Below are 14,115 nucleotides of genomic sequence, written 5' to 3' on the forward strand. Positions count from 1 at the left end.
TCCTGGCTTCAGACTAACCCAGCTCTGGCCATTGCAGCCATCTGGGAAATGAACCAGCAGATAGAAAATCTGTGTGTGTGCGTGTCTGTGTGTGTGTGTACCCGTGTCCCTCTCTCTCTCTCTAACTCTGACTTTCAAATAAATAAATCTTTAAAAAAAAAGAAATTGAGGCACAGCATTGTTGAATACTTTGCCCCAGGTTATATAACTAGCAAGTGGCTAAGCCATAGCCAAATCCAAGCAACCTGGTGGCATGATCCTTGCTACTATCCTACCTCTTGTAAATTCTCAGCAAGTTTGGAAATATGTGTCAAAATGAAAACAGGATATAATCTGAGTTCCCAAGGAGAACAATGACTACAGGTTAACATTGTTTGTGTACTTCCTTTGTGGCCCCTTCTGTGTTAAGGTTTTTATGTGCCTTATCTCACTTAAATCTCACAACTCTCTACAAAATAATTTTATTATATCACCATTTTATAGATTACTCTCAAGTAGATCTGAGCCTGCAATGCAACCAAAACAGATGCTCCAGTAACCACTGAAAACAAAAATTGGTATGGGGATTTGGTGCAACAGTTAAGATGCCACTTGTGACGATTGCATTCCAAGCTCCCAGGTGATGAAGACCACTGCAACCTAGACCTGACACAGCCAGTATTACTTGGAATGGTAATGGCACACTTAGGGCACAAAGTCAAGCTACATGGACAGCAAATATGTGAGAGTACCACAACTTCCCAGTTGTAATCTTTCTCCTTTCCCAAACCAGGCACCCAACCCCAGAGGCATAGTTGGGCAAAGCTCTTTGGTTAAGCATGAATAAAGCTAATTAGTGGGGAGTTCAGTAATGTTACTTACTTCAAACCTATTAATTCAGTCTTTAGTGGGTATTGACAAGAAGGAGGAGAGAAAATACAAATTGCCTGTGAATAATTTAGTAGAGGAAATGAGATCTATAAATGGCATAGTAAAAGCTTAATATTATCAGGTCACTCTTGAATTCATGTATTTTGTATTAAAGAACACATCTGTAGCAGTAACAGAAATTCAACCAGCATTTATCTAACAAATGAGTACACTAATCAATCAATAAATGAATAGATAACAACTGAAGGCAAAACTAATGCTATGTTTGGCATCTGCTACCCAGCTTACTACCAAGCTGTTCTTGGAGTGAGGATGGGAAATGAGAGTCCATTGACAATAAATGAACTGGAATCAAATGCTAGAGTGGAAAGTCAGCTGAGGGAGACTATAAGCCCAAATGTGGGCAGGAAGGGGAAAGCAGGTGTGGTGGTCATTGCAGCTGGGGACAAATAATCTCCTCCCTAGCACATAGTAGTGTGGTACTTCCCCACCTCTTGGAGTTCTTTTTGACCCCATGACTTTTTTGGGTCCCTGAAATGAGCAGAAGTGTTGTGTTTTTGCTTCCACATAGAAGATTGAAGAGCTGAGTATGGTGTGTCCAACTTTTCTGGAAGATAACCAACCATCCAGGCTTACCTGAGGTAAAAGCAGGAGATTTTCAGTGCTAAAACTGGGATAGTTCCAGACAGACCAAATGCTTGATCACTCAACTAGAGAAATTATCAATCTTTTAGTTATTAATCACTCTATTAGAATAGATCCAGGAATGAGGGTAATGTGAAGCACAGCCCCCATAAAATTAGAGATCAAGAACCTAAAACAACTCGCTTGTGGACACACAGGCAGTAATGATCAGAGATAGGTTTCAGCCTACATCCGTCTGACATCAATCTGTTGTTTATACTTCACTCCACATAGGGTGGTTTTTATCCACAGGTTATCTTTTTTGGTTTTGGTTTGGTTTTGGCTCCTTATTTTCTTAATTCTGGGATAGGGCATAAGATGTAAGGATGTTTAAAATTTTTCTTTAATTACAAATGTAGTGAGAAAAACAACTTCCCTAAATTCACTGTCTGACATTCATTACAAAGATGAAGAAATGCTATGATTTTCTCTCAAGACTATACAAAGGTAAAATCTTCCATGTTCATGGATTTGAGGAATTAATATAATCAAAATGTCCATGTGTACCCAAAGCAATTTACAGATTCAATGTCATCCCAATCCAAATACCAAGGTCATTCTTCTCAGATCTAGAAAAAAATGATCCTAAAATTCATATGGAAACACAAATACAAAAGACCCCGAATAGTCAAAGCAATCTTAACAGAAACAAAACTGGAGGAATAACAATATCAGATTTCAAGGCATACTACTGGACACTCATAATCAAAACAATCTGGTACTGGCACAAAAATAGGCATGCAGACCAATGGAACAGAATAGGAACCCCAGAAATTAATTCAAGCATCTACAACCAATTAATCTTTGGCAATTGAGCTAAAATCACTCCCTGGAAAAAGGACAGCCTCTTCAACAAATGATGTTGGAAAAATTGAATCTCCACATGCAGAAGTATGAAACAACACCCCTACCTGAATAGGAGAGGGAAGAGGAAGAAGGGTGAGAGTGTGGTGGGAGGGTGGGTATAGTGGGAAGAATCACTATCACTGTGTTCCTAAATTTGTGCTTATGAAATGCATGATGTTTATATACCTTAAATAAAAGGTGTCAGAGGGTAGGGAGAAGAAAAAGGATCTGTACCCTACACCTTATACAAAAATCAACTCACAGTGGATCAAGGATCTAAATCTACAACCTGATACTATCCAATTACCAGAGAAAAACATTAGGGAAACTCTGAAATACATTAGCATAGACAAGGACTTCTTGGATAAGACCCCAGAAGCACAGGCAATAAAAGCAAAAATAGACAAATTGGATTATATCAAGCCAAAAAGCTTCTGCACTACAAAGGAAACACTCAGCAAAGTGAAGAGGCAAAAGAAAGTGGGAGAAAATATTTGTAAACTATGCATGTAAAGGATTAATATCCAGAAAATATAAGGAGCTCAAGAAACCCAACAACAACGAAACAAACCAGTTAAGAAATGGGCAAAGGACATGGACAAGCATTTTTAAAAGGATGAACTATAAATGGCCAGCAGACACATGAAAAAATGCTCAGGATCACTAGCCATCAGGGAAATGCAAATAAAAACCACTATAATATATCACCTTATCCCAGTTACAATGGCTGTTATCCAGGATTAGTGCTGTGGTATAGCAGAAAAAGCTCCGTATGGGTACTGGTTCAAGTCCTGGCTGCTCCACTTCCTATCCAGTGCCCTGCTAACGTGCCTAGGAAAGCAGCAGAAGATGGCCCAAGTACTTGGGTCCCTGCACCCATGTAGGAGACTCAGAAGAAGCTCCTGGCTTCGGTCTGGTTCAGCCCTGGCCATTGCAGCCATTTGTGGAGTGAACCAGTGATGGAAGCGCTCTCTCTTTCTCTCTCTCTCTCTCTCCCTCTCCTTCCTCTCCTCCTCCTCTCTCTATAATTCTGCCTTTCAAACAAATTTTTATAAAATCTTCAAAAAATATATAGAAACCCAAAATATTGTTGACAACAAGAGAGGTTTGTGTCATGCATCAGAGCCCAGTGCAGGCAGGGACTCTCCTAGATGAGTCTTTAGTGGTGACTTGGAGATTAAGGCTCCTGTCATCTTAAAATGCCCTCATCTGTCACAATTTGGCCTCAACAATTGCCACAGAGGGAGAAGAGATTACATATTAATAAGACCACACCACAGGATGTGTGGCTACATCTGCAAGCACGTCCCTGACTTCTGCCACATCCTGTTATCCAAGATCCAATCAAATGGTCCCATCTTAACTATAAGGGAGGCTGGGAAATGTCAACTTTATTAAATTTCTATTTATTTTCATTTTATTTAAAAGGCAGAGAGACAAGACAGAATTTTCCCATCCTCTGGTTCACTCCCTAAATGCCCACAACAGCCAGGGCTGGTTGCACCTGGACCTGGGAACCTGCAGCTCACTCCAGATCTCCTGCATGTGTCAGGGACCCCATTACTTGAGCCGTACCAGCTGCCTTACAGCATACATCAGCAGGAAACTGGAATCAGAGGTAGAGCTAGGACACGAAACTACACACTCTGATATGGGCTGTGGGCGTCTCTGAACTGCTGTGCCCAACACCTGCCCAGGAAATGTTTCCTTTTTGTGTGCCAGGAAGATAAAATTCAATACATGCTCAGCTAGTCTTTTCTACAAGTTCCAACATGTTGAAATTATTACCTCATTTTTTTCTTTAAGCTGTGCTTTGTGTCTGATACCAGGTAGGCTGCCTTACTGCCTCGCCCTGTATTCTGTGACATCCACCAGCAGCATCCCATTGCTTGCAACACGACTAGAAGTTGTCAGGACAGGTTTGATTACCCACATGGTATTGTCTAGGCTCTGATACCCAGAGCAGTTACATGACTTGTCTGAAGTCATGCACTAGTAAGTGACATCACCTCTCTCCTCTCATTCTCAGGGCAACCATCTCTCCACCACATTGCACTCCCCCAGAAGCTCACTGGATGCACAGGTCTCCATATACAAATTCAAGGATGCAAGGTTTAGATCCTTACTCCTCTCTAATTCAACCTAATTTATATTTCAAGCCCCCACTCTCTGTTGAAAAGTGTCAGCAATGACTTCCCTCACTTTGGTATATTTCCGCCTTTAAAGATGTGTTGAAGTTTGTGGTGTGATGAGAGTGGGGTACTGGGAGGGAATTAGGTGGTGCCTAGGTATTGGGAAAAACATATGTTCCTTAAGTGAGCTCTTTGAGGAGGCACCAACCAAGATGACCACCACAGTTCCTTCCAGTCTTCCTTTCCTAGCCCTGTTCACAGGCCCATTTGTATCTAGCAGCTCCCTGCTCCATTGGGGCCATTCTAGAGTCTGGAATAGTCTATAGGCCCATGCCACAGAGCCATTCTCCTCCCCGGGCGTGCTGCCTTCCAGAAATAGGGGGTGTGGTTAAGGGAAAGACCTCCCTCTCACCTTTCACCCATCTTCTGTCCTTTTCCTCAGCAGAGGAAAGTTTCTAGTCTTGCAGCGATTTCCCTCTCTCCTCAGAGCTTTTTCTTCAAATATCTTGGCCATGCTTGAAACCATCTCTAGTCCTCTGAGAGTTTTTATAACAGCAAACACAGCTCACAGAAGTTTGGTTGTTCTTGTTTTGCTTTCTACCCTGTCACATCATTTCCTCCCCTTGATGTAATGTAATATGAGAAGGGCCTGCTGTCCGGGGCATGGAGGTAGGGAGGGAGACAGGGTTGGGGAGTACCATGAGCAACAACAACAACAACAAAAGCCATTTCTTAACCACACATGGATCACATCCAACTTCACCAGTCCTTGGGAGGTGAGTATCTGTCATTTTTCTGAAACTAGCAGTGAGGGGAAGAGGCATGGAGGGGAGTTCTTATACCTGGGAATCAGCGTAAGATTGGGCTGGCTCCTGCCTGATGGGACTTTCAGTGTACCATCCCCCACCCCACCCCCCCAACCAAACTCCTGTGAGTCCACCCTTGATGACTTGACCCCACACCTTGGTGCTCAGATTTTCAGTTAAGAGTGGAGGTGGTGGAGTGGCATTTGGCCTGGAGATTTAAGATACTAGTTAGGATGCTGGCATCTGTAAAAGATTGCCTGGGTTCAAGACCCAGTTCTACTCCCAATTCCAGCTTCCTGCTCATGTGGACGCTGGGAGGCATCAGGTAATGGTTCAAAGGTTGGATCCCTGCCACATAGGAGACCTACACTATGTTCCCAGCTCCTGGCTTCAACCTGGCCCAGCTCCAGCCATTGCAGGCATTTGGGAATGAACCAATCAATAGGAATGCTTGCTCTCTTGCTCGCGCTCGCTCTCTCTCTCTCTCTCTCTTTCTCTCTTTCTCTCTTTCTCTCTTTCTATCTCTCTCTCTGTGTCCCTCAGATAGAAAAAAAATATATATATATATATATATTTTTTAAGTTGACCTTGTCTTCTCAGAAGGCACACAGCTGTGAAAGCCTAACCATAGATGACTTACTGATCTGCTCAGTGAGGAAAGATGATTTGTTTCCCTGGCTATTTAAGTATTTAGCACTCCCTGCCTCAGTTATTAGCACACACACTAGAGTAAATCTGTACACATGCGAACTGATGAAGGGAAAAGGAGACATTAAGATGGCTGAGGTAGGGGCCGACGCTGTGGCTAGCCGACAAAGCCACTGCATGCAGTGCCGGCATCCCATATGGCCGCCGGTTCTAGTCCTGGCTGCTCCTCTTCCAATCCAACTCTCTGCTATGGCCTGGGAAAGCAGTAAAAGATGGCCCAAGTCCTTGGGCCCCTTCACCCACGTGAGAGACCCAGAGGAAGCTCCTGGCTCCTGGCTTCAGATCAGCACAGCTCCGGCCGTTGCAGCCAATTGGGGAGTGAACCAGCAGATGGAAGACCTCTCTCTCTCTCTCTCTCTCTCTCTGCCTCTCCTCTCTCTCTGTTACTCTTTCAAATAAATAAATAAATGAGTCTTAAAAAAAAATATGGCTGAGGTAGAGCATATACTACTCACCCCATAAAAGTGAAGAAACTGGGGCCTGCATTGTGGCACAGCAGATAAAGCCACCGCCTGCAATGACAGCATCCCATATGAGCATTGGTTCATGTCCTGGCTGCTCCACTTCCAATCCAGCTCCCTCCTGGTGTGCCTGGGAAAAGCAGCAAAAGATGGCCCAAGTGCTTGGGCCCTGCTGCTCATGGGGAGACCCAGATGAAGCTTCTGGTTTCTGCATGGCCCAGCCCTAGCCATTGCAGCTATATGAAAGATGTCTGTTACCTCTCCCTTTCTCTCTGTAACTCTTTCAAAGAAATAAATATATCTTAAAAAAATGGAGGAAGTCATACCAAACAGCAAGCAAAGAGATACTGAGTTAAACATCTTTTCCTTTTTAAAGATTTATTTTACGTATTTGAAAGACAGATGGAACCAGCACTGTGGCATAGCTGGTAAAGCAGTTGCCTGCATTGCCAGAATCCTATATAGGCGCTGGCAATGCTCCACTTCCAATGTAGCTCCCTGCTAATGGCCTGGGAAAGCAGCAAAAGATGATATAAGTTCTTGGGCCCCTGCACCCACGTGGGAGACCCAGAGGAAGCTCTTGGCTCCTGGATTCAGATCAACCCAGCTCCAGAGATCTCTCTCTCTCTGCTTCTGCATCTGCTCTGTAACTCTGCCTTCAAATAAATAAATAAGTAAATAAATAAATATTTTAAGAAGAAAGAAATACAGAGGGAGGGAGGGAGGGAGAGTAAAGAGTTACAGAGATGGGGCTGGCACTGTGGCATAGTGGGTGAAGTTGCCACCTGCAGTGCTGGCATCCCATATGGACACCAGTTCGAGTCCTGGCTGCTCCACTTCTGATCCAGCTCTCTGCTGTGGCCTGGGAAAGCAGCAGAAGATGGCCCAAGTCCTTGGGCCCCTGCACCCACATGTGAGACCTGGAAGAGGCTCCTGGCTCCTGGCTTCAGATCGGCGCAGCTCTGGGCATTGTGGCCAATTGGGGAGTGAACCAGCTGATGGAAGACCTCTCTCTCTCTCTCTCTCTCTCTCTCTCTCTCTGTGTATGTAACACTGATTTTCAAATAAATAAATAAATATTTTTTAAAACAAGAGTTACAGAAAGAGAGAGGAAAAGAGAGATCTTCCACCAGTTGGTTCACTCCCCAAATGGCCACAAGGGCCAGGGCTGGGCCAGGCTGAAGTTAGGAGCCAGGAGCTTCTTCTGAGTCTCCTACATAGTTGCAGGGCCCCAAGAACTTGAGCCATCCTCCACTGCTTTCCCAGGCACATTAGCAGGGAGCTGGATCACTAGAGGAGCAGCCAGGGCTTGAACCAGTGCCCATATGGAATGAGGGTATTACAAACAGTGGCTTAACCCATTATGCCACAGTGCTGGCCTCTAAGCATCTTTTTTAAGAAAATCTGACTTTAAAAAACAATCTGACTTATGCCAAATCCTATTTATGAAGTGGGTTTTTAAGTCATTTAAAGAGCACCCTAGGCTTTCAAAAGATGTTTGTTTTAAAGAGTACAGTTGGCCTTTGGCCAAAAAATAAAGTTTCAGTAATGCACAGTAACCATTGTAGCATAATTAGTGGCCATGAAATACCAGGTGCCCAATCAAGCCTTTTCTACCCATTTAAGATGGAGCCAAGTCAAGCAAAAATGCCCTGCCTAGCCATACCCAGGAGTTCAAAAGCCCAGCCTTTGTCATCAGGAAAGAATTAATTCAAAGAGCAAGGGCATTATTAGGCACAAGCAGGCATTCTGTTGTAAATACCTTTTGTTAATACACGTTGAGAGCTAAACTTTCTCACATTTGAAAGAGGCCCTGAGAGAGGGTTTAAGCAAGCCAGAATCAAGGTTGTTTTCTTTTTCCCATTTCTGACAGCATATCTGTGGGATCCTCACTGTGAAGAGTGCTAGGCTCGGAGTCAGATGGTTTCCTCAGCTACCATCTGACTTAAAGTAGGTGGTGTTCCCTTAACATAAAACAAGTGAACCTGAAGTGAAAAGACAAAATGTAAGAATGCTACAGAGAAGAAAGATACTAATAGACCTAAAGATCCATTTCTTAATTATTTCCTACAATCCTGGAGCTATAAAAAGCCCAAGTGAATTTGCGTAAGTCAATAAATTTTATCTAATTATGATGCTAATAGTACCGCAAATGTTTTATGTTTCCTCTCTTTTTATTGCTTCCTGTTAGTTATTGAGAGGAGAAATCCAATGTAACTTTTTTGTACTCTGATCATAATAAGGCTAGCTCATTTGTTTCATATGTGCTTCGCCATGTCTTTGTATACTGTGTGTGTTTATGTAATTAAGCTAAATAAGATAGCTGTGCTCTGTGGTTGCTACAAATAAACATAGGGTGAAAGATGGAGCCTGATGTTCTTAGAGCAAAACCCCATCATAAAAGTGCTTTGGTGAGCTTTGGAACTAATTGTCTGTACTGAGAGGGCAAATAAACCTTCCATTCTCCAAATGACTTGAAAAATCTGTGGTCATATCCTATTTTTCCTCGTTCTAAAGTTTGCCAATTGAGCTAAGGGACCAATATGCCAATGATAGGGGGGGATTAAGTCAGAAATAGGTAGGAATAGTTGAGTTGGAAGATTTTTCTCTTCATTTCTGCCTCTAGCCTTGCATTGTAATTCCAACGCTTACCTGTCAATCCAGTATAAACCTACTTTCCCATGATGCACCTGCTTCTACACCAGGAAGGGGAAGATGCCATGAGGCCACATGGAAATTAAAGTCCACATGGAGGTCCCATGAAACTCCCAGAAAGCCTCACACACACTAAACCCTCCCCAAACTCCTCTATTTGTATATTCAGTTAGGACACCCATGCCCCATAAAGGAGACTGACGCGCGGCAGTGACCCTCTGACTTTTTGTTTCCTGCCTTTATTGGTTCCTCTCCAGCCTCCTCCCGTGCTCTCCTCTTCCCATCTAAGTACTAATCAGGCCTGACCATGCTTAGGCATCTCTGTGCCCACCATGGCAGGTATCTCTATGTGGGGTTGCCCACACTCACAGAAAATGTATATTCTCTCTGTAACTCTAAATATCCTCCTCTCATTTGTGCACCTTGCTTACACCTCTGTTTGTTTGTTTGTTTGTTTTTAAGACTTATGTATTTATTTGCAAGTCAGAGTTACACAGAGAGGAGAGGCAGAGAGAGAGAGAGAGAGAATCTTCCATCCTCTGGTTCACTCCCCAACTGGCCGCAACGGCTGGAGCTATGCCGATCCAAAGCCAGGAGCCAGGAGTTTCCTCCAGGTCTCCCACATGAGTGCAGGGGCCCAAGCACTTAGGCCATCTTTAACTGCTTTCCCAGGCCACAGCAGAGAGCTGGATCGGAAGTGGAGCAGCCGGGACTCAAACCATGCCCATTTGGGATGCCGGTGCTTCAGGCCAGGGTGTTAACCTGCTGCACCACAGCACTGGCCCTACGCCTCTGTTTTGAATTCTTTTCTCTGTGGGGGTAAGAACGTGGAATAAAAATTGAGATACATATTTCCATAATAACTTGATTTGTCCAAATACCATGTCCCAGGAAGAATGTGGGCTCCCCCTACTTCCTTGGATCAGTTGATGGATTCCAAGGACCCCGTGTGCTTCTTCATCAGTAATGGTGGTGGCAGCAGGACATCCCTGAGCACATCTCTGAGCCCGGGAGTGCTCTGACTGCCCTGTGACTTCTCATTAATGGCATCCTCACGCAGTTGGTGCCTATCTACACTGCACACATGAGGAAACTAAGGAAAAGAACATAGATAAGATTGCACCATGTGAGTGTCCATTTGTCAGGGCCATCATTGTGGCACAGTGGGAATGCCAGTTCAAATCCTAGCTGCTCTGCTTCTGATCCAGCTCCCTGTTAATGTGCCTGGGAAAGCAGCAGAGGATGGACCAAGTGTTTGGGCCCCTGCCTCCTACATGGGAGACCTGGTTGGAGTCCTAGGCTCCTGTCTTTGGCCTGGCCCAGTCCCAGCCTTTGTGGTCATTTGGTCATCCCAGCAGATAGAAGACACCTCTCTCTCTCTCTCTCTCTCTCTCTCTCATCCCTTAAAATAAAATAAATATATAAATCTTTTACAATAAAAAGGCCAAATATCAGCAAATTCATATCATTTCACCTGTTTCCCAGTATCAGAGTTTAAAATCAGCTACTCAGAATGATATCTGCATATCTATATTTTAGATGTCATTCTTGGGCAACAAGCAAATCCATCAGAAAAAAAATAGTGCAATCAATATACTTCCTTTCGTTGTGAGTCTCTGATTTCAGCTGCTGCCTTTATTCAGGTCATAGTGTAAAAGCTGGTTCCAGTCAGACAAGACTGCCTTGCCTGTGACCATTTGCTCATGTGCAGCTGAAATTAACCCATCCAACCAATTCTTGCAGGCTGCCCATCTTAACACCTGCCTAAAAATATCTTTTCCTTTTAGAAGGGCACAGAGCCAAACATCCCAGCTTCCCAGCAGAACTTCCCAGCGTAGAGTCACTCAGCTATGGCCATGTGCCTTCTTCCCAAAGCCATCATGGAAATTCATCTGTGAACCCTATCTTTTCTCACTAACTTACTGATGATTAATTTATCAGATTATGTGAAACTTAGGTCTTGGATCAAGTGAATTTTGTTTGGGAGTTGGGCTGTGGAGGCATGAGGTCAGGAGCATGAGTGTGAATCATGGACTATTAAATATAGTGGTAACATTAGAAGCTGTATTGACCTAACCAAGCATTTTACAAAGTAGGAAACTGATATTCAGATGACAAAACCTAGATGTCATGAACTTAGGGTGATCAGCCATTCCTCTGTGCGTGGGAGTGAGGGACTTCCTGGAGAATGAGACTTTTCAAGACAAGAAAGTCCCAGACAAGCCATGATGAGCTGATGACTGTGCTGGGTTGGAAGCCCCAAATTCTCTGCTTCTCTGGACAAGCTGGGCTTGAGCAAATCCTTGCAAGAAGTCCCAGGACTTCTTGGGAGAACTCAAACAGGAAAGGTAGGGGGCAAGTATTTGGCACAGTGCTTAAGATGCCACGTGGAGGTGCAGGCTGTGGCTCAGGTGGTAAAGCTGCCTCCTGCAATGCTGGCATCCCTTGTGGGCACTGGTTTAAGTCCTGGATGCTCCACTTTGGATCCAGCTCTCTGCTAATACATCTGGGAAAGCAGTGGAAGATGACTCAAGTACCTGGGTCCCTGCCATCCATTTGAGATATCCAGATGGATATTTGTATGTCCTGGCTCCAGGCTTCAGTCTGTCCCAGCCTGGCCATTGCAGCCATTTGGGAAGTGAACCAGTAGATGGAAAATTTTCTCTTTCTCCCTCTGTCTCTTCCTCCCTCTGTAACTCTGCCTTTCATATAAGTTTTAAAAATATGTGCCATTTGGGATACATGCATCCCATATCAGAGTGCCTGGGTTCAAGTTCCCAAGTTCCAACTCTGCTTCCAATTCAGCTTCCTGCTGATGTGCATCCCAGAAAGCAGAAGACAATGAATGGTTCAAGCACTTGGGTCCCTGCCACTCATATGGCAAACTCAGATTGAATTCTGACCTCCTTGTTTTAGCTTGGTTTACTTCTGGATATTGGGGGCATTTGGAGAGTGAACCAGTAAGTGGGAGATCAATTTCTCTCTCTCTCTCTCTCTCTCTCTCTCTCTCTCTTTCTCTCTCTCTCTCTCTCTCTCGATTTTTGTCTTTCTCTCTCTACCTTTCAAATAAAATGAAAATAAATAAGAAACAAATATTTTAAATGCCATGTAGGGAAATGACCACAAACACGATTTTCCCAGGTTAGGACCCTTGATTGGGCAAGTCTCCAGGTGTGAACTTGCATGTCGCATGAGAGCAGCCGTACCGTGTCTGCGTCATGACTGAGCAGACTCAGGCTCTGGGGCCACAGCATTTGGGCAAGCTGGTTACACCGAGTCAGTCTTAGAAAGTAAGGCTGCGGTCTGGTGTATTCACCTCATAGAGACAGGGCCGCTGTACCAGCAGTAGTTGTCTGGCTGACAAAGGCTGCAGCAGGAATGCTGTTGCTGCATCTGGGCCGCGTGTGGCTGCATTAAGGTTGGGAATGGAGAAGTACTTGACCACAGAGACAGATCAGCAGGGTACCCATGTCACCATCACTTCCTTCTTCAGCAGTTTTGTCATTCGGAGGTTTTGAATCCTGCAATAAGTGGTTATCCTTAGCTAACTTTGGACTTTTTTGCTTAAATGTCAAGGGCCTAATTTTAAAAACCTTCTTGGTTTTACTTCTCCTCCCAGGCTATTTCACTCCCGGTCCTTGGTTGGTTGATGGTTGTTTTTTCCACACACCTCCCGCTTCTCTTCTGTTGGGATCAAGTCTCTAATTCATGCCCCTGTATCCGGGGGTAGGTGAGTGTTGAAAAAAGGATGGAAGGAAAAGAGGAGGTAAGAAGAAAAGGATGCAGAGATCCCAGCCAGACAAAATTGTCGGATTTTAAGCTCTCTTCAGTATTCTTGTTAGCAACCCAGGATGAGTCTGTTTGTCCATGGACATAGGAAAGCCAAATACTGAAGCCACCATCTTCTGCAGAAAGTTTATTATGAGGTGGCCACACAAGAACTCAGGAGCAATGCTCAAAACTGACACCCTGCCAGGGGGCCTGGGGAAAGTGCAGGATTAGGTGAAAGACAGCTGGTATGCGGAAATGCTGGCAAGCTCTGATTGGAGTGGCTTGGAATCAGGCCAGCATAGCATGACCTTGCTGTCCTAAAAAAAAAAAAACAGGAACTTCAAGAAAATATGACTAGACCCACAGTTAAAGCGTAAAACAGGGGAACTTCAGGAAAAGAAAGAGAAAACACAATAAGAGATTTTTGAGTTTGGAGCATCAGGGCAAAACCTGGTAAAGGGGGCAGTTCGACCCAACAGCATTCTCTTTCTGCACGCATTGCTTTAAGATACCCCCAGACACCCCTGCCTTCATCCCTACCCATACACACATCTGCTAGAATCTAAGTTTTTCGTGATCCACCACGCTTGTTCTCAATCCCCACTGAAATATCCCCATGTTTATCAATCTGATACACTCATCCCTCCTCGTAAGGATTAAAGTCAGGAGCAAAAGCCTCAGAAGTGAATCTTAACAACAACCTGCATAGTTACTATCCCTCCTTGGCTATCTTAACACTTAATGAGTATAATCCTAATGGCAGAACTGCGAAGTTGGGAGGGTGGTTGGTGGCAGAGAGCAAAGTGGAAGATTATTTTGGGAAGAGCTCTGTGATGAGGGTTGCCAAATTTAGCAAAGAAAAATACAGGATGCCCAGTTGGACTTGGATTTCACATCAACAGCAAATAATTCTTACAACTCTAAGTATGTCCCATGCAATACTTGGGAAATACTTAGACCAAAAATTAGACCTCATCTGAAATGCAAATTAACTGAGCATCCTGTATTGTCTCTGGCAACTCTGTCTTGGGCCCAGGATGTCTCCTGCATATGCAGCCTGTGCAGAAGAGGGCCAGCATTGCTGTGGAGCTTGGAGGCATCTTGAAATGCTGGCAGAAGAGAAGCAGCCCAACAGGGAGGGTATCACATGGAACAGTCAGGTGAACTTGCTGCCCGCCAAGC

General features: G+C 44.3%; 1 protein-coding gene across 21 annotated transcripts in view; it reads left to right on the forward strand.

Annotated features, from left to right (window-relative positions):
• The window catches only part of NFE2L2 (NFE2 like bZIP transcription factor 2), a 186,040-nt gene that overhangs the window by 111,848 nt on the left and 60,077 nt on the right, over positions 1-14,115 (forward strand). For 8 of the 21 annotated variants that reach the window (XM_070070635.1, XM_070070638.1, XM_070070641.1 and 5 more), the window contains one exon: positions 12,782-12,892. The exons of the other annotated variants lie outside the window; for them this stretch is intronic. The gene's annotated coding sequence lies outside the window, so the exon portion shown is untranslated. The remainder of the gene's footprint in view (positions 1-12,781; positions 12,893-14,115) is intronic. 21 annotated transcript variants of the gene reach the window in all.

Source organism: Oryctolagus cuniculus, chromosome 3, assembly GCF_964237555.1.
Source record: "Oryctolagus cuniculus chromosome 3, mOryCun1.1, whole genome shotgun sequence".
Taxonomy (NCBI): domain Eukaryota; kingdom Metazoa; phylum Chordata; class Mammalia; order Lagomorpha; family Leporidae; genus Oryctolagus; species Oryctolagus cuniculus.